Source organism: Cupressus sempervirens, chromosome 3 (assembly GCF_028749045.1).
Source record: "Cupressus sempervirens isolate cs-2001-9-10 chromosome 3, ASM2874904v1, whole genome shotgun sequence".
Taxonomy (NCBI): domain Eukaryota; kingdom Viridiplantae; phylum Streptophyta; class Pinopsida; order Cupressales; family Cupressaceae; genus Cupressus; species Cupressus sempervirens.
The window spans coordinates 436,774,435-436,789,092 of NC_143120.1; positions in this window are offsets into that span (position 1 = coordinate 436,774,435).

Here is a 14,658-nt window from a genome sequence, read left to right on the forward strand (position 1 = left end):
TAATTTTCAGCTTTTATCTTTTAGCAAGATTGTTCTTTAGATTTCAAATTTAGCATGAGTATAAAATTCTACATGGCATCAGAGCATAGGGAGTTGGAAGAAGAAGTATTATTTTTGTTGCAGGTATTGAAAATTAGAGCTTGGTTAGAATGAAAAAATTTCATCACATTGGGGATTTTTAATGTGTTTCTATTTGTAATCATGAACTGAGAAAAAGTTCCATTTTGGGGGAGATCAATGATATCTAGTGTTTATTTTCAACCATCTATTGTCAAGCTAACCTTAGAAAATTGTTTTTCTTGGAAAAAATGGATAAAGGATCATTGCATTGGGATGGATCTAATGCCCTATCTCCTTGGACACATTTCTGAGCCAAGCGAGTATGAATGGAAAATTGCATGGTTTAATAGTATTGATATTGTCTATGGACTAATATGTCTTACTATTTCTGAGGATATTTTATATCATATAGAGCACACAGAGTGCCCTTTCATTGCTTGGACCATCATCTGATAGTTGTATGGAGACATTGATTCTTCATCTAAAAGTGATGATCCCTTGGATAACCAAACTTCTATGGGTGGTACTAAGATTTTGGTTGCCTCATCTTGTGTGAACACATCCTTTGTGGATGATCAGTTTATTGACGACCTTGATGCCTCTGTTGTTTCTTTAGAGATTAGAGTTGCTTCATCGAAAGCTTCTAATGTTTCTTTACAATAGGATCATTTGTGTCTTTCAGATCTAGTTCATTGGGATAGATTTCTACCAAACATATCATTTTTGTATGTAGAATCCCTCATTTTGGATCTAGATGATAGCATTGATTTTATTCATCTCCTATTTGACAAAGGTGACTCTTCTTTAGTTGTTGTGAGGGAGCCACCTAGCCCTCTTCTTCCTTCTCTACATAGTCATTCTTCATAGATTTGTACAAGTTTGGATACATTTGCACAACATTCTGAGTAGATATATTTCCCTTTTGAGGTGATAATTGTGTCTTTTGATTATGTTCTATAATAGTTTCTAAAAGATTATAGCCATTTCAAGATTTATACATAGACCATGGAGCATTTGTCAGAGGCATCATACATCTTGAGATTTCTTCCTACATATTCCTTTTAGGACTGGGGAGACTTCATTCATACATCTTTAGTTATGTTTCTTCCTAAAGGGAAAAATTTTGTTTGAAGATCATGGACCACCTTCTGCACAAGTGTCGAGCATCTACCATTCACTACACACCATGGAGGCATCTATCTTCTCTTCCATTTCACTTTCTTGGAGATCTTCTTGGGGTCAAAGAAATTGTAGTATGGTTATTTTGTTGCTTTATTAGCATCTATTTTGAGGGGGGATTTTGTTCCTATTGGGTTTTCCCTCTTTCCTCTTCTTAGATTTTTCTTTTCTCCTTAGTTAGAATTAAGGGGGGGTGTGGGTGATTAATTCAAACTAACAACTCATACTCCTCTAAATATTAACTTCTATTTTAATTCTAGTTTGGATGGTGAAATTTGACTATTTCCATGTTGCATTATGTTAGTTGGAGATAAAACTTAGATGTGTCCGTTGTTATTGGGTATTTGACTATGATTTCCCATTCTATGGGGTCATTGGTTTTGCATAAATGCTCAGATTTTTTAATTGATACATAATGAATGAATAATAGAATTTCATTATTAACCATCTCTATTTTTCTTCTATTTGTGTAATTTTTTTGCTTTTATCTTTAAGCAAGATCGTTCTTTAGATTTTAGATGTAGCATGAGTAGAAAATTCTACATCCCTGATATAACATGGATGGATGAGAATGGAGAAGAGATCTATTGTGAACATTTGTCTTATTAAAAAATTTCTCTATAGAGAAAAAATTAGAGTCCTACTAACTCATGTTAGTATTCCATAGCTGGGCGAAGGTGCAAACAAGTCAATTTCAATGAAAGACTAGAATGATTTGTTGCTTTCTCAAGTCTAGGCATGAGAGGTTGACAAAATTGTCTGTGTAGGATAAATCAACACTTTGAATGGAATTTTTCACACAAGATGACACAAATGTCTATGCATGCATCATATTGATTACGAATAAAGTAACATAGATTTTTTAATTTCAAAATTTTTAATGATTTAAAATCATCACTTGTACATGTCTAAAGGGTGTGTTGATAGGTGTTTGATTAAAGTTGAGTGCCTTTTATAATCTACAATATCAATTTTAGTTTTGAGGTTGATATATTATGCAATATGGACTACCTTGTACAACTTTCAAGAGGCGTCTAATTGTGCATTACAAATCAGACGTACATATCCTACCACTAGTGGCTTGTGACATTTCCAAGAGTCTATGTTCACCACTAGACCAACTTAGTTGTACATAATAAAAATAGATTTGAAAACATAATTGCAACTTTACATAACAAGAATACATGTACAAGAATATCTAAAAATATATATCATTGTAGAAGGCACTTGTTTTATATAAATAAATGATACAAAGTTACAATAGCATTCTTTTGTGATTTTTGCCACTCTAGCTATGAAAGTGCAACATTCAAATGTATAGGAAGAAAAAAAAATAGTATTTGTAATTGTGTATTTAATTGAACATCTAACACCATAGATTCCAAGCTCTAAACTTAGGCTAGCACACCAAAGTGACACAACTAGTTATAGCAATTATAATCATACTACTTAGAATAATGTAGTTCTATATGTTGTATATCCATTTCAATGAATTAATGTATTGCTCTAGTATCGTTCAAATCTACATAAAGTTTTCAAGCTTTGATGAGAATTTTTAAGTGTCTAATTTTCAAATTTTAATATAAGAACTATTTTATGATTACATTATAATTGATATTTTTATAAGTAAATGATTATATATATCGTAAATGATTATATATATATATATATTTGTATCTATCTAACATTATTACATCTAGTATTTTTAATATTTTATAATTTTATTCTCATTGACAAATTTTTCTTTACTTAAACTCTATTTTGATTGGGAACTCATTGTTTAATTATACCATTAGGCTCTTAGATAGATCATACTTAAGTAGCTTCTACAATTTATACATATTTGGTTCTATATTTTTATTTGCATTTTATGTTTCAAATGTCATTGTGAATCCCTTGCTTTAAATAAAACTCTATATAATTATACAAAGGAAAAAATATAAGAAAAATTTAAAATATACACTAGTACGATAAATACTCAATATGTCAGATTGTGTGTAGTAAATCTATTCAATTTTGCAAAACATTTGAGATTGAGTAATAATATTGAGATAATATTAAGCATCTTAATGCTTCAGTGACCTTGAAGGAGGAAAAAGAGATGTTATATGTTATTACTATATGAAAAGTGTACATAATGAACTATAAAGAAAAATGAATGAAGTGATTGACCATAATAAGGATGACGAGAAATATTTCAAACCCTTTATAGATTTTCTAAGAGGAATAAGAAAATCAATGAGAAAAAGAAAAAGAATAGAGGCTATCTTTTGATTAACACAAAGCTTCCTTCCAACAATCGTTCAAGATTTAAATCAATATTGAAAATCTATTAGGACCCTCATCAAAATACATGGTTGCTACTATGGTGATATTTTTTGTCCTCTCATTTTTATTTTTATTTTTGTACTTTTTCTCTACTGTTATTACTATTATTTCTTTGGTTTTTCTCACACCTTGTGAGAGCCCTTCTTTTCCACCCTTTCCTTGCTTTATAAGGGTTAAGACTTACTCTCAAATTACTTGATACAAATACTAATAAAATGGATTCTACCATATCCTTAATCTATCTACATAAAAGATTAATTATTTAAAATACCTAAATTTTTAAAAGTTATACAGAGTCATCTCTTAGATTTCTTTAGGACAAGTTTAGTGTAAAAGGGATTACATAAATATAATTGGTCATTTCCCCTCTTAGTTTATGTCACTTTGAATAAGGTTGTATGTATAGTCTTAGGATATGATTCTCTTTGATTTTAGCACATTTAATGAATCTAGGATCCATTTATCACTAGAACAAACTACTTCTTTTTTGTTTAAATTAGACTTAATTCTTACTCTAGAACATCCCATAGCTAACTCCAAATTACATGGGTGACCTTAACTTGGTTTAAGATAGTAGAATTGGGCCTTAACACTATCTTCAAGTTCCTTTGTTGTTGATATAGTGTGATGAATTAAGACCATTATAACCCATCAACGTGGATTATAGAAAGCCTCATAACTTAAACTTTTTTTACAAACCATCAATATGCATTCTAGAAAATTACATATATATTCACAAGAACTTTTATAAAACTTTGTATTTTCATATAGTTCATTTCAATTATCAAGAAACCATAATCAAATCCATATAAATTTTTTAATTAAATGAAATTTTTATCTTTTAATAAATTATATATGAAAAGCTTAATATAATTAATGGGGGTTTTAATTAGGTGAAGTTGAATAGTTTTGTAATGATTCAACTTGAGATGAAGTCTTATTGAATGTAGGGTTATAATGCTATAGGGGATGATATTGGGATTGTTTTGATAAATTTGGCATAATGTTTTGTTATGTAGAAGTCCATCAGATTCATAGGTTAATATTTCCCCACTTTGTTTGGTGTAATTTATCTCCAAATTTAAAATGGGGGTTTTGGGGCAACACCCCCAAGATGGGATTAGGCGGAAGCAACCCTTGCAGGCTCATGGGGCAAGAAAATTTGTTATTTTAAAATGTGTTTCTTCTTATTCTTGTATTGAATGACCTATTCTAGCCGTAATTTTGTAGCAAAAAAACATCTTGTATAAAATGGTTCCATGTTAGGGATTTCATAATGTATGATGCGATTGTAACTTCTTGTTGCAGTATTGAGTTGTAAGGGATTACAAATTATAATCAGCTTGTAATCATTGGATAATAAAAATATTGGACTTGTCATTTTGTGGACCTAGTCTAGGGATGGGGTGAACTACATTGGATCTTTGTGTGTTGTGTTCTCTTCTATGCGATTGATTATGTTCTGGTATTGGTTATATTTGCATGTAATTGTTATTTCTACCTCATTAATCCCAACATAATGGATTTCCACTCAAGCCTTGTATCTTATTGAAATAAAATAAACATTTAACTCATTTTTCATACTAGATAGCTTTATTAATCTAGTGTGTATAAAAACCATGCATAAATTACATAAAAATATATTATTATTTAAGAAAACTCACTAGATCTAGATCTAGAATCATTTTCTTACACATGGACCTATTATATTTCAATTAATGTTGTACAATATTGGGTGAAAAAAATTGGATATAAAAATACCCAAAAGAATTCTAACAATAAAATACAAATAGATCTCGAATCTCAATGTCAAAGGTAATCAGCTTTTTCTATATTTAGTTCATACCTATTTTTCTTGTTCTAATACACTAATACTTCTCATTATACCTATGTTTGGAAGAGATCAGTAGTTTGTGCTAAGATATTCATGCAGCATGTAGGGTTATTATAGTGCATTCACAAATCTTTTATACTACTATTAAGAGGAAGACTTTCCAAGCATAGATAATCAAAAAAAAGTTTTGTAAGGATAAATATTTGGTGCTTTTATTTCATAGATCCCATTAGACTATGAGTCCATAAATGAATATACTTCCTAAGCCTTTCATCAAAAGAGAAATATTACCTCAAACTTAGCAAATTACATTCTTGACACTTATGGATATGGAAGCATAAAACAAAAAAACATATTGGAATAATATATCTAGAGATACTAAAGTCTTAAATTTAGAAGTAGGCTATTTTTTTCTACTCAGTATCATTAACTGACATTGCATCATCTATTTGGATAAATCAAAAGAGGAAGCAGGAAACTAGCCCAACCTACAATATATACCAACTATTTGTATTTTGGTGCTTAGATTTCCTAGTTAGGACATTGTTATACCAAAGTGATCAGATCACTAGAGATCATGAGCCAAGCTACCTCTCCTATCAATATCACTGCTTTAGACTCTATCAAAATCCTACTTGACTCTGTTGTCCTAACATCCTTAGAAAAGGCCCTAACATATCTCCAACTCTTCCAGATATATTCAAACACATTGGATCCCCTAACAATAACATTGTGATTTACGGTTAGGAGGTCCAAAATATTAAAATTAGACCAAAAATTGTTCCCATTGAGATATACTTTAGCAAGGTTATCCCTAGTTAATACCTTTTAGGGTTCATCACGACTGATATCCTTAGAAGTCTATTTGATAGAAAGAGAAATATTTTGAGTTTTAAGGTCCTTCAATCCAAAATCACCAAGTTCCTTGCTCTTAGTACATGACTCAAAGCATACATTATGAGTTTTCCTAAGCACTTTTTTATTAGACTATAAAAAGTGCCTAATGATTTTTTGAAGGAAGACAAACTAATTTTGGTTGAAAACCCAAGTTGAAGAGTTGTATATTGAACAAGAAGAAATAATTTTCTAACAAATTTGTACCCTGCATGTCATGGATATGTATGAATTATTCAACTTTCTCAGTGTTTGGAATGTTTCTCTTTAATCAATGCCCAAATATCTCCAATATTAGGGATAGTAACAAATGGAATACCAAGGTACCTAACAACATTATTAGGTCCACCCCAGCTAATACTAGATATTCCACACCAATCAAGTGGATCTTCACTCCATCCTATAGGGATAGATTTGGACAAATAAATCTTTCTACCTAATAAATTATAGGGTAGATCTAATTTATTCTTTAGGTGAACCGTGTTTTATCCCTTTAATTCAAATATAATGGAAATATTGTCCTAAAATTGAATATTAAACATTTTTTTTCCTTATTTTGAAAAATTGTATCATGGGCTATAGGATAAATAGTTTCATCTCTTCAAATATAGTGGAGTGGATCAATGGTAGTAACAAAGAGATAAGGGGCAAGCCAAAAACCTTTCATTATGAACCTTGTTAGCTCAAACATTTCAAATTTTATTTGAATGAATTCTTCTACACATACTAAGACAAAGAACTAACTATTTGTTGATGATTTTGTATTTATGCATTAAGTTTTCTTAACTAAAGTTTGATTTAGTTAGATCTACATGGACTACAAATCTATCCATAATTTTATTTGATAAAGAAAATTCTAGATACCTAATGTGAGAGAATAATTTCTAATTTAACATACCTTGTGCATTAAATTCTTCTCTATTCACGATTCAACATTGTATAATGCTAACTACTCAAGGAAAATAAATTAATTTTTCTTAACAAATTTATCCAACAAATGAATTTCTACCTAATCTCTAATATTACTTTAGGCAAAAAAAGAATTTCCCAAGTTTCTTTAAATACAGGGGATTTCTCACCATTCTTTTGTAAGAGTAAGAAATTGTGCCTATTTCATAAAAAATGTGTTGAAGCGGGGAAACAAATCCTAGAGATAACTTAGTGATTGAAAACACAACAATGACAAATCTCATAATCTAAGATAGCATTTTTTCTAAAATTTCACAAATGAATTTTTTTATTTATTTTACATATTGTCTTACAAACCCTAGATTGTAAAGGGTAGATGGTCATATATATTTTAATTTCAAATGCAGACAATTGTGATGGTAGATAGCATCACACCTATTTTCCTGGTACCAAAAGAAACCCCAATTTACATCTCCCAAAAAGAATCCACAAAAATAAAAATAAAATTAAAAAACCAACTGAAATCTAAAGAATAGTAAAATAAAATGGAAGAATTGAAATAATACAAACAAGATCATACCAAGAAAAGTCAATTACAAAAACTCAAATAGTTGACCAGTCCACCAACAATTACAAAGTACCCATGAGAAAAACATGCATTTAGCATTTTATACCTCCAAGTGCAATCTCATTTTCCTTTGAATTTTTCATCTTTCTATTCTCTGCTGCCCCTTTCTCCCTTGCTACTTGCTACTTTTTATTTTGTCCCCCTTCTTAAAGTCATCTATTATCTTATCCTTCCCTTCTTCTTTCTTCTCCTCCTCTTCTTTCATATTCTTCCCCCTTTTTTCAATAATGAAAAAGGGTAAATTAGGTATTACAACCTATTGAACACATATTTATATAGAGTTTAATCATTGTCAAGTTGCTCTTTCCCAAGCTCTTTTAACTTGATTAGGGCCAATATCTCACTTTGAAGATTGGCCACAAACTCCTCAATTCCATCAAGTGTGCTAACCTTAGGATGTTTGATCGAATTCTCTGCTTCTTTCTAATGCTCTTGAATAATGTCCATGAGTGGTGGTAGGAAATATTGTAGTTCTAAGATCTTGAGAACTTATTTATCTTGTATAATTTGTATCTAGTTAACCATGACAATGGCTTGATGGATGCATATATTGTTGAGTTTTTCTTTGTAGTGGTAGGTATATAAATTTGGTATTTTAGTTGTATTTTCCAATTCCAGTTGGAGTTCTAGTGTCTTCTATTTTTGAGGTAAAAGGTCATCCCCATTTGGCTTCCATAGTTTATTGGGATCTTAACAACTCCTCACACTATATGCTTGCTCTCAATTTGAGATTGTGTAATATTAGGTGCTATCATTATTAATCCAATGTCATCTTGCATAAGTGAATCCTAATTGTCCCTCAATTTATAATTGTTCTATCATTTAAATATTTCAGTTCTTGGGTATGTATGAGGTAAAATAATGAATTTAGGTAATTTGAAGGTAACTATGAGGTAATAGAAGAGTCAACTCCATATGCATATGTTGGGAGTGACCACATGAAATATTGTCATATGATGACAAATATTGAAGCAGTTAATAATAATATCACGTGGTCACCATTGAACTAATGTCATCATCCATCATTCTCATTTCACAAGTGAAGGCCATTTAAGATTCGTACAGTGATCATATCAAGACAACACAAGGAAACTAGTCAAAGGAGTGGTATAGTAACTTTAAGACTTTAAACCGCTATATCTAAACTGTATATGGTCTATCAGCTAGTATACAATTCATATGAGTAGGACTAACCATATAAGTAGAACATTACAAAAAAACATTTATATTGTAGTTCTATTTTCTAGAAAACTATAATGTGGATGTTACCCATACTATGCAAGTGGATGTTATTAGAGGGGTAAAAGTACAAAGCTATGTCACCCTTTTGTAATGGAAAAGGCTAAGACAAGTATAAATATTCACCTTCAATGATATAAAACTACTATTATTAATTAGAATTTGAAAATGAAGTAAACTAGAGAAATGTGTATAATTTGATCAAGTTTAGGATTATAATTTTTAACAATTATTTGGAATAAGAAATTATATATTTTCATAAATTTTATAGATAATTTTTTTAGTTACTGAAAAATGCTAAAAATTAGGGGTCTAGTTCCCACCACAAAACTATATGGAAACAAAATTATTTCCCTCTGATCTCATACTATGTTATAGATAAAATATATATCTAGAACATTCAAAAATAAAAATTGGCTTTAGACCTATATTTTCACTTTTATAATGATTCAAATCTCAACTCACCTAAAATCAATAGATTTCATCTCCCACCAATTTTTTTCAGACAAATATATTCTAACTAGAACAAAAATGATAATTTCTAGAAGAGGACTCTCTCCTCTAGAACATCATATAATTTTTAATTTTTTAACATAATTTAATATTATTTTCCTTCTCAAAATTGATATCTTTTCGAGTGTTAAAATATGTGTTTGTATAATTTTTTAATTACAATATACTATATCTAATTAAAACACTATAAAATCTATATGAGAATATTCTTGACCTTGATCTCTATAAAATGGTGTTTATAAGTTATTAAAAAAATATTTCATAAAAAATAGTAAGAGTTATTAAAACATCAAATTTCTAAAATAATTGTATTTCCTTAGTAATTGGATACAAACCAATATAAAACATGCATTCAATAGACATTTCCAACTAAAAAAGTGTGAGAGAATATATAACTTAGCTAGAATGAATTTATCTGGATCATATGTTTGAACAAAATTGATTTTTAGATAGAAATACTCAAATTTAGTTGTTCTAATAAGTTAGCCTGAAAGGTGACACAACTTTGTACTTTTACCCATGTCTAGATGATACCTAGATACTATTTATTAGAGATGATGACCTAGATACTATTATGTTCATTGTTTGTTAAAGTGGTAAAGGCAAAAAGAAACTTCAAGCTTAAGGGAGTATCGCAAAAGTGTTACTGGGGATCAATATTTGTGGACACACTAAGGATAGGTTTGCATTGGAGGAGACTATCAAGAAATGTATGAAGCAATAGGATAGCATGGGTTAAAGGTTTGATGAGGTGAGCAATTTTATGATCAAGGTGATGCACTCACTACCCACCACCCTTCACCTCCTGCATTTTGAGAAAGATGGATTGCTTTCCTCTATTGGAGTTGACAGCATGACATCTTTGTACTAGTTCTTGGCATATGAGTGGCTTAGTGTGTTGCTAGAGAAACTAGATAAGGAGAAGAAAGAGAGCTACCTCTCTTGGTTTTATTTTCTGTTTATTTTGTTAAGTGTTCTATCATAGGCCTTTGTTTTAGTTTATTACTAGACTCTACTTGTGAATGCATGTGATGATTACTATAATTATGTATATTTTTAATTTTAAGACTCTTAGTCCACCCAGTGGCAATTGTAGTTTTTTATTATGGGTTACGTTAATGTGGGGTATTTGGATATTAAGAAAGGGCGTAGGATGAAAATGTGTTTTAAGTGACTTGTTGGTATTTTTTTAGCTATTTTTTGGGCCAGACCCCATTTTGGCCGATTTTGGATATAAAAAAAAAACATATTATATTATTAAACTTAAGCATGAATAATACACTTATAATAGTACATGGAAGTGAATCTTCTTATAACACTAACCTTGATTAGGATGACTTATTTTAATACAAGGTTGCACAAATACAAAAAAACTTGTCTTTAAATAGAAACACTATGAATTAAAACATTTATAAGTTTTCAAAAGTCTAAAAATGGAAAATAGCTTGCATATGTTAGGTATGATAATAAATTTGGTATGAACATTTTTAACATTTGAACTCTCAAATCACATAATCTACTCGAATATGTCTCTGTTGTTCTCACAACATATATAAATGTTTAATTTTTCTTAGAATATAAAGACCAATTAATAGCTTCAACTATTTAATTACATATAATAAAAATAGTTATTTATTTTTTAAATTATATTTAAATTATTTCTTTTATTTTAAATTAAGTTAAAATTTTTTCTTATAATATAACTTTTTATTTCTATTATTTAAATATACATGAGCACATAATAATCAATAGAGTAAATTCATTTTATTATAAATATCAATATAATACTTTTTTAATAATATAATATCAATAATAAAATATAGATTGATTTGGTTGGGTTGAATTAATTATTTTAATTAAAAATTATATTTTCATAATAAGTCATCCTTTAAAACCTAAAGTTAAGCAAATTGTGGAGAAAACTAAAGTAAGAAAGTATGTGACTCTAAAATGTGTTCCTCATCCACCCTTACTTCTCCATAGATCTGCATAAACTCTAATAAATATAATTGTTTTATGAAATGTAAAGAAAATATAGAAACAATGCTTATAAATGTTCCTACATTAGCCAACACAATATGCTAAACTTCAGTGTGTTGTTTAAGGTGATCCAACTAGGCCCAATAAGTGAACAAGGAGCCTGAAAAGAAAGAAAAATAAGCTTCATCAAGACACACTCCATAACTAAACAAGGTTGTACTCAATGTGAACCAAATTAAGGTTAAAGTTTTGAAGAATCTTGCTTTGATTCCTTTGTTGTTTTCTAGGTTTTTCGAATGTTTTATTTTTTTTTGTTATCTTTTTTATATTAATTTTGTATTGTATTATTCCTTAGGCAGCTTTTTGGCTATCGATTATATGGATTCTATTGCTAATCAAATTGTTACTAAAATATTATGCTAAATTGTCTTAGGTCCCTTCAAAACATTTTTTTTCACTACTGAATATTATTGTTACTCTCTCTTTAAACTTGATTTGTTTTTGTTTTGATGCCTTGTCTCAGTCTTCAATGAAAAAAATAAATTTAAATAAGAGATTAACATTAATGTAAAATTGAGAAAATTGAAAAGTCCAAGTCTATTGTAATTAAAGATACAAAGAACACATATTATAGTCTCATATAAGTGTGTTATGCATGTGTAATAAATAATTGATCTTCAAAATATTATACTAATGTTATATTAAAATTAAATTTCTAAAATAGATATTTATGATGCAACCAAACTTGAAAAATTAATAGAATTTTAAAATAAAATGTATTATAATCAACTAAATTTAGTAATAAAATATCTTACAATTTCTACGATTATATTAAAATTAGAACATGCTGGGTACAAATCGAATCCTCTATCAAATTGTGTAAAAGCAAAGTGAACCTCATGATATAAGTAAAAACTTCTAATTATAAAATATTTTTCAACGTTGTAAAACTGGTCATTGTGCCATCACTTGCAAGTGCGTCAAAATTAACGTGGCCACTAGAAGCTTTGACTGCTTTGGTGGATTGAGTTCTGTTCATTTACAATCACCTATGTTTAAATTTTGAACTGTTTATCCTACCCATTGTATAAGACAAAACTTAATGGTTTGCATTGAAAGTGTTTTTTTTATCTGTACAACCAAAGTGTGAGGTTCGAAAAGGGATATGGACATCTATCAAACAATCGTAATGGAAAAGTGAAATTTTATGTAGACATATCTGCAAATTGTGGAAGCTCATAAATTGTTTAACATGATGCCTTAAATATTTTATTTCTCATTGAACGTAATCATTGTAGGCGATAGATAGTTTTTGTTTTTTTGTAGTGATTCATTAAATTTCAATCAAATATAATTTGTCTATTTGAAGACATCCTTTGACATATGCGTCAACATCCTCCCTCCCTGTGCCAAATTGGGGGTTTTGGAACGATATATGGTGACGGAAAAGATGTCTCAAAAGTACTATGATCCCATTAGAAAGCACGTGAACAGGTTTATGTATCGCCTAGGACAGATCTAGATCATAAACTATTTGACAGAAGACTTGAGAGATGCAAAATCACGATGAGGCACTTGAATTGTTTGACATTGCTGCAAAGGAAAGTGGTTTTGATCCAGCAAGAAAATTATGAACTAAAGGCCAATTATCCCCTTGCCAAATGGGTTTGTACATTAATCAAATTTCTTTGCATACAACCCTATCACAATGTTTTTAGTTCTCCAGAGGATATTGTTTATGTGCATTTCAAATGTTCTGTATTTGCTTGCATTCTAATAATTTTGACGATTTAATTTGTTTAGAATACAAAGAATGACTATTGTAAGTATGTCAGAATTAATTGTTGTGTTTGTACATAAGCATACAAATTATTAATATCTAAAAAATTTGTATTATAATTATATATAATTTATCTTATGGAGTCTTAATTTTATTTTTGCATAATCCATAGATATAAACATTTGGAATATCAATTATAATTGTACTACTATTTACTTATTTATTTTTAAACATGAAGTAACAATTTAACAAAATTGACGAGAAATTAAAAACTTGATTAATTTGAGAGGGAAACTATTTTGACAAACTTAAAATTTTGGTTTAAGAATTTTTTATTTTTTTTTAAAAAGTGAAAAGTATTGATCCCAAAGTCAATATTCTTTAGAAACTAAGGATTCAATAATTTGAATAATTTTATTTAGTGATTGGAGCCTTTCATACAATAGATGAAGTCAATTATGTTTATTATGTTCTTTTTATATTAATAAGCTATGAAGAAAGCATTCATAATATTTTCACATTAATTGTAATGTATATAATTTTTTATCTATCGGCCATATTATTGCATTATCTACATCAAGATCTATATAGAGATAAGAGAAGATAAATTTATTAATGTCCAACGAGAGACCAACAAGGGTCTATGTGACTGAAAAATTACAAAACAAGAAGCAAAGAATCAATAGATGACCAAACAATGGTCAAGAAAGATAACATAAGAGAAAATAAAATCATATACAAGACATAGACTAAAGGTTCTTTCTAGGTTGGAGGAAGTCTAGCACTAAAGGATAAGAAAATTAGAAATAATGATTGACAAAGTATTCAAACAATCAACATTTTAAGGATCTAGGAAAATGATTCAAGTCAATACCAATGAACAAAAGCCTTTGATTCCAAACAAGGAAATGTTAACAAATGAGATTTTATTGTAAATTCAAAGAATCTTCTTAAGCATATGACATGGTTGGCATATCAGTCAAATGAATAATTGTATATGGGATTGAAAACTTATAGAACAAGAACCAAATAACCAATAGACCACCAAAAAATGGTTGGGAAAGCAAACAAAAGAGAAAAGAAAGTCAAATACAAGACATAGACTAAGGGTTCTTTCTAGGTTGGAAGAAGTCCAGTACTGAAGGAAAAGAAAAGTAGAAATAATGAATGACAAAGTATTGAAACAATCAACATTTTAAGGATCTAGGAAAATGATTCAAGTGAAGACCAATGAACAAAAGCCTTTGATTCCAAACAAGGAAATGTTAACAAATGAGATTTTAGTGTAAATTCAAAGAATCTTTTTAAGCATAC